Here is a 12,235-nt window from a genome sequence, read left to right on the forward strand (position 1 = left end):
GACTACTCCACCACCGCCGGTGAAGGTGAAGACGAGTGGCTGCTCAGGGCCAAGCCCCTGGCGAAGTCGTAAGTATTCGGATACCAGAGTAACTCATAGCATACCTTTGTCGCACTGCTTCTCCTAACGCCGAATATGATTATGCAGACCGCCCCAAGCCCGTATCGACGTATCTTCGTCGGGCGGCTCCTTGGACTCGTCGGATATGGATAGCGATCCACTTCCGACCGCCACCTCCCCTTGACCTACGGACAATGCCGAGGTATTATCTCAAGAGGAACCGGGTCGAGGGGAGACAATCCCGGAGGCGCCTCAAGGCGACCTTCCGGACTTCAGGAGCAGAGGGAGTAAGGCTCCCGAGGGCTCCGAGTTCGGCCCTCAACCGAACACCGCGCGGAAACCTCCAGTGGTTCCAGACTCAGGCATGCGGCCTCCTTCCAAAAGGGGCAAGACGCCTGTGCCGGTGACCTCTGTCCATCCAGAGGCACCGGACAATCTGCTGGGAGCGCTTCACAGCGCTTCCATCAACGAAGAGCACCGCACTATTATGAGTGCGATGATCCAGAAGGTTCAGTCCGCCAAGAGCAGACTGACTGAAGACTGTGCCAGCCTTCTAACAGGCTTTGAGGTAAGTATTTGAAATATAGGAAAAATATTACCGCATAGACAGTAGCCCCTGATGCTCTGTTTGGTGTTCAAAAAGAAAAGCCGAATAGAGGATAAACTAATATCTGCAGGAGTCTAATATAAGTATGTCTATATGCGTATGCAGGCTTCGCTGCTGACCTCTGCCGCACTGACTGCGGAGGTCACCGTACTGAAGCAGGACCTCGAAGGGTCCAAGAAAGAGCTTGGCCTTGCCAAGAGGCAGCTCGAGGAGAACAAAGGTAAGTAATACCTAGTCTATAGATATGTACATATACAAAAAGGATGCGATTGCAAAATGACAGGATCATCTTTAATTTGCCAGGGGCCACGACCGAGGTGGCAACCCTGAAGCAAGCACTATCCGAGGCCGAAAACAAAGCGGCCCAGGAGCGCACAGAGCGGGAAAAACAAGAGGCATGGGTGGGCGAGGTGCAGCAAGAGCTCCATGCTCTCGTGACGAAGCACGAGGCATTGGAGCTTGACTTGAAGACGCGAGAGTACGAGCTTGCCGCGGCCCTTGAGAGTGCAAAGAGTGCCAAGGCTGAAGCCCAAAAGGCCCTCCAGGAGATTGATGCGATGAAGAAGATAGCGGCTGGTAAGGCATTCAATATGCAAAGCAAGCATGTGAAAGTAAATTACTTGTTACTTACCCGAGTCCGGAGCTCTCCAGGAGCATTCACAGATTTGCCCCGCAGCGTGTCGGATGCCGCACAGTTTTACCAGGCCGAGGAGGGAAGCTCAACAGAGAAGTTGTTCTGGTCTCAATATACTAGGACCGAACACCTGATGCCTCTGAGCGACCAGCTGAAGCAACTGGTCGAGCTGCACAAGGCGGCCGAACAGGCCATGAAGGGCTTTATAGTACGGATGTGGCCTGGTGACGCCCTTCCCAACAGCTACTTCATCCTGGTGAGGCGGCTTGTGGATGCCTGCCCGTGGCTGGAAGTCATTAAGCGGTCCATCTGCATCGAAGGTGCACGCCGGGCTTTTGCCCGTGCGAAGGTGCACTGGGCCAAGATGGACGCCATGAAGCTGGTGAAGGAAGGGCCGCCGCAGGGCAAGGAGCATCGCCACCCCGAGATGTACTATGAGGGTGTCCTGAAGGGTGCCCGTCTTGTAGCGGACGAGTGTGCGAAAAATGTAATATTTGAATAAACTTGCTCGTGTAATCCTGTATTATGAAAACTTGTTCATATGCGCTATGCAACACTTGTTTGAATTTAAAATATTTCCTTCTGTTCGGCTGTTTATCGAATCTGAGAGATGGCTAGTCGTCGGCTTCTGCCCCCCCACCACGAGTGCTGGGGTGTTCGGGATAAAACTTGAGCACTCTTGTTCCCATTTTTGGGTCCTTCGAGGGAGGTGCTCAGCACAACGAACAAGGCAATCGGACTATAATGCGTTATCACTCTCACTTAGCCATAGAATTCTATAATTTTAAATTTTGGTGAAGCCCCTAATATTCGGAAGGCCGAATTCAGGGCACTATACACGCCTTAAGCCGGATAGGGCCGACTCCTCGCTCTAAGCGGCATAAGTCTTTAGGGACTTGAGACCTCTCGAACAGCGACCAGTCTCTTGCCTTATCATGACAGTCAGTTTTAGCTTTCTCCACTGAGGTGCTTAGCCCAGCAGAACCGGGGCACAATCGCATTAGTTCTGCTAGTGCTACCTTAGCCGATATAGCGGAACGTAAGGTACCAAAACATGGGAGCCGGGCAAACCCAACTATTGACCCAAGACATGATTCGAAGCTGATGCATATAATGCTATAAGTTCGGGGTGCCGCACTGTCGAAAGTGTTCAAACTTCTCATGCCGTATTATGGGGTATACTTAAGCCCCTAGCGTATTGGCCGTACCAGAGTGTACGGGTGCTAGATGTCATGAATGAACACACACACACACAGACACACACACACACACATATATATATATAAAGGAAGAATGCAATAATAGTCTTAATGCTATGCATAGTTTATTCAAAAAGGTGCGTTAGAGCAGAATGATACAAGTAGTGCGATAAGCAAAAAGTAGGACTATTTGACATGTCCCTTCCAAGGGCAAGCTGAGGAATGGTATTAAAGCAAGTATTTCACTCGTTATCGTAATCCACCTGGGAGTTCCGTGGTGTGACATAGCTTTCTGCCTCCTTGGTTGCTGCATCATGTGTTCGGCAATCATGCTGCCGGACAGGGTTTCCAGATATTAACGTCCTGAAAGAGAAAAATAACAAAGCGGGAAGCCCCTAGTGCGGTTTAAGCCGCATCTTGGAGCGTGCCGTAGTCGTGCCCCCCTTCTCACCTGTGCCCATGGTATTTTTAATGCGTAATTATGTACGCGTGGCACGGACTTCGCCGTTTGGTTGGGATCGGGGTGGGGCCGCATTGCTATGCGAGCTTGGAACGTGCCAGGTGGTCCTGTTGCCGATTACTTCAGGCGCGCTTGAAGGTGTCCGGGTCCTTAATTGGCGAACTAGTGGATTGCCTTAAGAGGCTGCTTTGCACTTTTGCTGCGAGGGCCGCAGTGTGCTCCTCCGTGCGGAGAGAGCGCTCTGTGTTTCCATTGATTGTGATGACCCCCCGAGGTCCTGGCATCTTGACCTTGAGATATGCATAATGCGGTACCGCATTGAATCTCGCAAATGCGGTTCGCCCGAGCAGTGCATGGTAGCCACTTCGGAACGGGACTATGTCGAAGATTAACTCTTCGCTTTGGAAGTTATCCGGAGATCCGAACACCACTTCCAGTGTGACTGAGCCTGTGCAATGGGCCTCTACACCTGGTATGACGCCTTTAAAGGTCATTTTTGTGGGTTTGATCCTTGAGGGGTCTATACCCATTTTGCGCACTGTGTCCTGATAAAGCAGGTTCAGGCTGCTGCCGCCATCCATAAGGACTCGAGTGAGGTGAAATCCGTCAATGATTGGGTCTAGGACCAATGCAGAAAATCCGCCATGACGGATACTAGTGGGGTGGTCCCTGCGGTCGAAGGTGATCGGACAGGAGGACCATGGGTTGAACTTTGGGGCGACTGGCTCCAACGCATATATGTCCTTGAGCGCACGCTTCCGCTCCCTCTTGGGGATGTGGGTTGCGTATATCATGTTCACCGTCCGCACTTGTGGGGGGAACCTCTTCTGTCCTCCGGTGTTCGGCTGCTGGGGATCCTCCTCGTCAACGCTATGTGACCCCTTATCTTTGTTTTCGGCATTTAACTTGCCGGCCTACTTGAACACCCAACAATCCCTGTTGGTGTGGTCGGCTGACTTGTCGGGGGTGCCGTGTATTTGGCACGGGCGATCGAGTATACGGTCCAAACTGGACGGGCCCGGAGTGCGACTTTTGAATGGCTTTTTCCGCTGACCGGGTTTAGAGCCTTTGAATCCGGCATTGACTGCCGTATCCTCGGTATTGTCGCTCTTAATGCGGCGCTTATGTTTGTTGCGACATGACCCGCCGTTGCCGTCCTTGGTATCCAAAGTACCATGGTTCTTTGATATGTTATTGCTGCGAGCCAACTAGCTGTCCTCTCCCGCACAAAAGCAGGTCATGAGTGTCGTGAGGGCTACCATAGATTTCGGCTTTTCCTGGCCAAGGTGCTGGGCGAGCCATTCGTCGCGGATGTTGTGCTTAAAAGCTGCTAAGGCCTCTGCATCCGGACAATCGACGATTTTATTTTTCTTTTTAGGAACCGTGTCCAGAATTGCCTGGCCGATTCCTCTGGCTGCTGAATTATGTGGCTCAAGTCATCGGCATCTAGTGGTCGCACATAAGTGCCCTAAAAGTTGTCGAGGAATGCGGCTTCTAGATCTTCCCAACAGCCAATGGACTCTGCTGGCAAGCTGTTGAGCCAATGCTGAGCTGGTCCTTTGAGTTTGAGTGGGAGGTATTTGATGGCGTGTAGGTCATCACCGCGGGCCATGTGGATGTGCAGGAGGAAATCCTCGATCCATACCGCAGGATCTGTTGTGCCGTCGTATGATTCTATATTTATGGGTTTGAAACCCTCTGGGATTTGATGATCCATTACTTCGTCTGTGAAGCATAAGGGGTGTGCGGCGCCTCTGTACTAGGCTATATTGCGACGTAGCTCAAATGAGTTTTGCCCGCTGTGTTCGGCCCGACCGGACTTACTTTTACTGTATCCGGCGTGACGATTATCGTCTCGCGTAGTGGCGCACCCTCGTGATCCGTAGATCGATCTTGCATGTTTTGCTTTGTCCTCCAATACGTCTCACAGGTCTGGCGTATTTCCCCATGCCTTTTTATTTGAATGGCGTCAGGGTGCGGCCTGAGCTTTTGGCTGGAATGCCTCTTTGTCGCGGCCACGAGGTGGCCGATCAGCCGCGTCGTACGCCGGGGATGTAGGTTTCGGTGCTTCCTCCTCCAGTCGGGGTAGCAACCTGCACTTTGGGTAACTCTTGGAGGGGCGCTCGAGTTTATATTCCTCGGCCGCCAGGACTTCAGTCCATCTGTCAGCTAGCAAATCTTGATCAGCTTGAAGCTGCTGCTGCTTTTTCTTAAGGCTATTTGCCATGGCTATAAGCCGGCGCTTGAAGCGCTCTTGTTCGACGGGATCCTCTGACATGACGAATTCGTCATCGTTGAGGCTTGCCTCGTCTTCGAAGGCAGGCATGTAGTTATCATCCTCCGCCTCTCCATTTGCCGCTCTCTTGGGAGGGCTGTCTTCTCCAACCTCCTTGTCTAAATCTTGCTGGAGGGGATTGTTGTTGTCTTCGACGCTGTCCGGAGTGCTATTATCTCCGGTGCCGATATCACCGCTTTTGACTTGGCGGGACTTAGAGCGGCGCCGCGGACGCCGGCGCTTAGGTTGCTTTTGGAGGGGCCATCCTCCGCTGTCCCGTCACTATTGCCTTCTTTGGGTGTGTCCACCATGTATATGTCATATGATGAGGTGGCTGTCTAGTGCCGTGTGGGCAGTGGTTCCTCTTCGCCTCCCGCATCATCGTCCATACCGTCGATGTCTTTGGAGTCAAAGTCGAGCATGTCGGTTAAGTCATCGACAGTGGCTACTAAGTGGGTGGTGGGTGGATGGCGAATTTCTTCATCATCCGCATCCCAATCCTGCCGGACATAGTTTGGCCAGGACCCTCCTGACAAGGAGAGAGACCTTAATGAGTTCAGTATGTCGCCGAAGGGCGAGTGCTGAAAAATATCCGCGGAGGTAAACTCCATGATCGGCGCCCAATCGGATTCGACAGGAACGGGCGCAGGCGGTTCGGAGTCCGTGGTCGGAGAAGGATCCGGGAGTTTGGCAACACGGCGCTCGTGAAGGGTAAGGTCGATATTCGGCTCGATCGCCGCTGAGGATACGGCCTCCATGGCGGGGTCTATCCACCCATCTATGGATGGCGCAACTGGCTCCGAATTAAGGGTCGGAGCGGCTGCCAGTGCGATTTCTTGAACACTGTCCGATGGTAGAGCTAAATCATACTCATCGTGACCGCGTGTTGCACAAGGCAGGCGCTCGAATCTATCGAAGATCAAGTCTCCGCGGATATCGGCTGTGTAGTTTAAGCTTCCAAACCTGACCAGGTGGCCAGGGGCGTAACTTTTGATCTGCTCCAGATGGCCAAGCGAGTTGGCCCGCAGTGCGAAGCCGCCGAACACAAAGATCTGTCCGGGCAGAAAAGTCTCACCCTGGACTGCATCGCTATCGATGATAGTAGGAGCCATCAAGCCTAAGGGCGATGACACAAAGGAACTCTTAATGAAAGCACCAATGTCGGTGTCAAAACCGGCGGATCTCAGGTAGGGGGTCCCGAACTGTGCGTCTAAGGCGGATGGTAACAGGAGGCAGGGGACACGATGTTTTACCCAGGTTTGGGCCCTCTTGATGGAGGTAAAACCCTACGTCCTGCTTGATTTATTCTTGATGATATGAGTATTACAAGAGTTGATCTACCACGAGATCGGAGAGGCTAAACCCTAGAAGCTACCCTATGGTATGATTGTATGTTGTCCTCTGGATTAAAACCCTCCGGTTTATATAGACACCGAAAGGGGTTAGGGTTACACAAGGTCGGTTATAAAGGAGGAGATATCCATATCCGTACTGCCTAGCTTGCCTTCCACGCCAAGTAGAGTCCCATCCGGACATGAGACGAAGTCTTCAATCTTGTATCTTCATAGTCCAACAGTCCGGTCAAAGGATATAGTCCGGCTGTCCGGAGACCCCCTAATCCAGGACTCCCTCAATCTTCGTAGAATATGTAGGAACCAATATGAGCATCCAGGTTCTGCTATTTTTTTATTGACCGGAGACGAGTCTCGGTCATGTCTACATAGTTCTCGAACCCGCAGGGTCCACACACTTAAAGTTCGGTGACGATCGGTAATATGAGTTTATGTGTTTTGATGTACCGAAGGTAGTTCGGAGTCCCGGATATGATCACGGACATGACGAGGAGTCTTGAAATGGTCAAGATATAAAGATTGATATATTGGAAGCCTACATTTGGACATCGGAATGGTTCCGGGTGAAATCGGGATTTTACTTGAGTGCCGGGGGGTTACCGGAACCCCCCGGGGGTTAATGGGCCTTGTTGGGCCCCAATGGAGAGAGAGAGGGGCCGGCCAGGGCAGGGCAGCGCGCCCCCTCCCCTTGAGTCCGAATAGGACAAGGAAGGGGGGGCGCCCCCTTGCCTTTCCCCTCTCCCACTCCTTCCTTCCCCCTCCTAGTGGGACTAGGAAAGGGGAGTCCTACTCCCACTAGGAGGTGGACTCCTCCTCTTGGCACGCCCTGCTAGGGCCGGCCAGCCTCCCCCCTTGCTCCTTTATATACGAGGGCAGGGGGGCACCCCAAGACACACAAGTTGATCAATTGATCTTTTAGCCGTGTGCCGTGCCCCCTCCACCATAATCCACCTCGGTCATATCATAGCGGTGGCTAGGCGAAGCCCTACGTCGGTAGCATCATCATCACCGTCATCACACCGTCGTGCTGACGGAACTCTCCCTCCAAGCTTTGCTGGATCGGAGTTCACGGGACGACACCAAGCTGAACGTGAGCTAAACTCGGAGGTGCCGTACGTTCGGTACTTGGATCGGTCGGATCGTTAAGACGTACGACTACATCAACCGCATTCTCTTAACGCTTCCGCTTACGGTCTACGAGGGTATGTAGACGAGACTCTCCCCTCTCGTTGCTATGCATCACCATGATCTTGCGTGTGCGTAGGATTTTTTTTTGAAATTACTACGTTCCCCAATAGTGGCATCCGAGCCAGGTTTATGCATAGATGTTATATGCACGAGTAGAACACAACGGAGTTGTGGGCGTGGATATATACATATTGCTTGCCGTCACTAGTTGATTCTTGATTCAGTGACATTGGTTGATGAAGCAACCCAGACCGGAATTATGTGTACGCTTACGCGAGACTGGTTCTACCGACGTGCTTCGCACACAGGTGGCTAGTGGGTGTCTGTTTCTCCATCTTTAGTTGAATCGGATTCAATGAACAGGGTTCTTTCTGAAGATCAAAAAGCAATCAATATACCGCATTGTGGTTTTTGATGCGTAGGTAAGAATGGTTCTTGCTCAGCCCATAGCAGCCGCGTAAAACTTGCAACAACAAAGTAGAGGACGTCTAACTTTTTTTGCAGAGCATGTTGTGATGTGATATGGTCAAGACATGATGCTAAATTTTATTGTATGAGATGATCATGTTTTGTAACACAGTTATCAGCAACTAGCAAGAGCCATATGGTTGTCGCTTTATTGTATGAAATGCAATCGCCATGTAATTGCTTTACTTTATCACTAAGCGGTAGCGATAGTCGTGGAGGCAATAGTTGGCGTGATGACAACAATGCTAAGATGGAGATCAAGGTGTCAAGCCGGTGACGATGGTGATCATGACGGTGCTTTGGAGATGGAGATCACAGGCACAAGATGATGATGGCCATATCATATCACTTATATTGATTGCATGTGATGTTTATCTTTTATGCATCTTATTTTGCTTAGATCGACGATAGCATTATATGATGATCTCTCACTAAATTTCAAGGTATAAGTGTTCTCCCTGAGTATGCACCGTTGCTATAGTTCGTCGTGCCGAGACACCATGTGATGATCTGGTGTGATAAGCTCTACGTTCACATACAACGGGTGCAAGCCAGTTTTGCACACACGGAATACTCGGGTTAAACTTGACGAGCCTAGCATATGCAGATCTGGCCTCGGAACACTGAGACCGAAAGGTCGAGCGTGAATCATATAGTAGATATGATCAACATAGTGATGTTCACCATTGAAAACTACTCCATCTCACGTGATGATCGGACATGGTTTAGTTGATATGGATCACGTGATTACTTAGATGATTAGAGGGATGTCTGTCTAAGTGGGAGTTCTTAAGTAACATGATTAATTGAACTTTAATTTATCATGAACTTAGTACCTGATTGTAGCGACCAGACCTCAGACATTCCGATCTCTGTGCATCAGTGTCATCCCTGGATCGGTAATGATGACACGCATAGTACTTGAGGATTTATAACAGAGTAGCAATCACACACTTATTACATCGAATGTCTCAAAAGAGAACATAAAATAATAAATATGGCTTAAGGCTGTCTAAATCGATAACAGTGGAAGGCTTGGAAGATAAAGTGAGTCCATCAACTCCAATGGCATCACTGAGTGGAAGACAACGACCTATGGCTCCTCACTTGTCGTCTAAAAAGTCTGCAACATGAACGTTGCAGCCCGAAACAGGTCAGCACATGGAATATGCTGGCAATGTAACACAAGAAAAATTTGAACAGAATAATTGCTACCACTACATGCATAAATGGCTGGTGGAGGCTGTAAGGTTAATATGTTTTTGCGAAAAGCCAAATTTTCCCTACAACAAAGGAATAAATTTATTTAACTATCATGGTAGTTGCTAAACATTGAGAAGGTTCCTCCAACTCAATCCCAATTAAACGTCATCATTAAACCCAATCAATTTAAATTAAGAGTGATGAGATCAATCATGATAATCCAAGAACTAGATACTCAAGATGTCCACAATGGGGGACACGGCTAACCATGATTAGTTTATACACTCTGCAGAGGTTTGCGCACTTTTCCCCAAAATACTCGAATACATCCATGGTCGAAGATTCGAGACACAGTCTTTCTGAAGCATTAACTCTCTACTCTGGGTAGACTATACCACCTACAACCCACTACATCTGCTAGTCTACCTCTTCAAGAGCTTCACGCAACTTACTCAACTATGCTAGAGCCCATAATAGCTTGTGGCTGCACACGGAAGTTTCTAGCATGAATAATCTTATGATCCCTTTGATCCTGGGTGGCGGGCCGTAGGATGATCACACTGGTCCTCCGGAATATCCTAGGACAACACTGGGTACTCCAAGTGTCCTCAAGAAATCCACCCAGATGTGTATTTAAGTTGCCACTTTAAGTTGAACCATTAGTTAACAATATAACATCTGTCATGAATACTCTCAAACCCAATCCATGTCTAGGAGCATAGCATAGCAATATAAGCAACATAGAAGTAACTCCCAAGGTTTGAAAATAAAGATGTGCATAGGTACTACCTCAACTACTTCCCAAAACCCACAATTTATTCAGATCCTAATCATGCAAGCGTTTGAGGATTGATCTAATGCAATAAAACTGGGTAGTAAGGAGGTATGATCAAAGTGTTACTTGCCTTGCTGATGATCCGCAAAACCTAGAGACTCGTAGTAGCACGTTTCACACTCCGGGTACTCTATCGCAAACAAACAAGCATACAATAAGCACTCAACTATAAGCACGGGTAAAAATCAAATAAGAAGATCTAACCAGAAAGTTCAACTTAAGAACTCCGGTTTGCAAAAAGAATCAAACCAAACGAAACAACGAAACTCAAACTGCGAAAGAAACAAGATCCGTTTACTAATCTGTACTGAAGTCAAATTTTATAGTAGCAAAATCTTGTTTAAGTTGGTTAAACAGAAAGAGGGCTTCGAGACAAAGATCCAAGCGCTTGAATCGTCTGATTCTGATAAACGAGCAAAAAGATAAACTAAAACGAAAATCAGATCAGAAATCGCGATCGAAAATAATCGTGAAAAACCCGAGAAAAAGAAAAACTGACGAACAGGCTAACGAACGTTCCCTGTCTGTGACTAACGGGTGAACGGCGTTCGTCTAAACGAACAAACAGACGAACGTCCGCAAAATAAATAAACCGACGGAAAAACCGATCTAACGAGTTAAACTAGAAAAATAAAAAAACCGGGATTTAACCGAAGAAAACCGACCGGTCAACGGCGGTCAACGGCGATGAGATCCGGCGGGCGGCTGGCGGCGCGCTAGGGTTTGGGCGCGGGTGGGCTGGGCGGCGGCGGTGGGCTGCAGGGGCAGGAGGCTGCGCTTATAAGGGGAGCCTGGGGAGGAGTCCGGGCCGGATACGGCCTGTAGGTCGGTTCCCTTTTCTTTTTAAATAATTTCACTCAGAAAAACGAATAAAAGAAATACTAAACGGACTCCAAAAATCCTGAAATAAAATTTCCCCGTCCTCTAAAAATCTACCGGACAAGGAGAACATTTATGTGGGCCTCTAATGCAATTTTGAAAAACGCATATTTTTCCTAATTCAAGTAAAATAGCGATAAAAACGCACATTTATTTTGGGGAAGTCATTTTATCCCCTCTCCTTTTATTTTCATAAAAGAAATATTCGAAGAGAAAATAAATTAAATCAAATGATCCTCTTTTCAAAATTTGAAAAAACTCAAATATGAAAATAACGAAATCCCCAACTCTCTCCGTGGGTCCTTGAGTTGCGTAGAATTTCTAGGATCAAACCAAAATGCAATAAAATATGATATGCAATGATGATCTAATGCATAACTGTAACATCCCAAATTTTCAATTTGGAAATGTTATACATAGATCATTCATGCATATCATATTTTATTGAATTTCTTTTTGCAATCCTCGAAATCCTAAGCAACTCAAGGACCCCCGGAGAGAGTTGGGGATTTCCCTGTTTTCCTATTTGGGTTTTACCAAATATCCAAACAAGGATCTCTGGTTTTAATTATTTTCTCTCCAAAAATATTTTATAATAAGATATATGAGAGGAGATAATATGACTTCTCCAAAATAAATGAAATACTGGAGGGAAAGTATTAAAATCAAATATTTGTTCTATCCGGAGTTTATTGCTATTTTATTTGAATTAGAAAAATTGCATGTTTTTCAAAGTTGCATTTTAGGGCCAAGAAAATGTTCATCCTGCTCTAAATATTTTATTTAGATGGGAAAATTTTGTTTTGGAATTTTTAGATTTTTATTTTATTTTCTAAGATTTTTTTGTTTTGGCGGAATTATTTAAAAAAAGTTATAGCGCCCGACTGGGCCGAAGCCCAACCGAGCCGGCCCAAGCCGCCCGCGCCTCGTCTCCGAGCGGGAGACCGCGCCGCCGCCGCCGAACCGGAGTCTGACTGGGACTCCGTTTCCCCCGCGCCTTGCCCCCTCCTCCAAGCCGCCGACCCCCCGTCTCTTATAAGCCGCCCCGACCCCCCCTTGAACCCCGAGCCACCTC

Source organism: Triticum dicoccoides, chromosome 7A, assembly GCF_002162155.2.
Source record: "Triticum dicoccoides isolate Atlit2015 ecotype Zavitan chromosome 7A, WEW_v2.0, whole genome shotgun sequence".
Classification (NCBI taxonomy): domain Eukaryota; kingdom Viridiplantae; phylum Streptophyta; class Magnoliopsida; order Poales; family Poaceae; genus Triticum; species Triticum dicoccoides.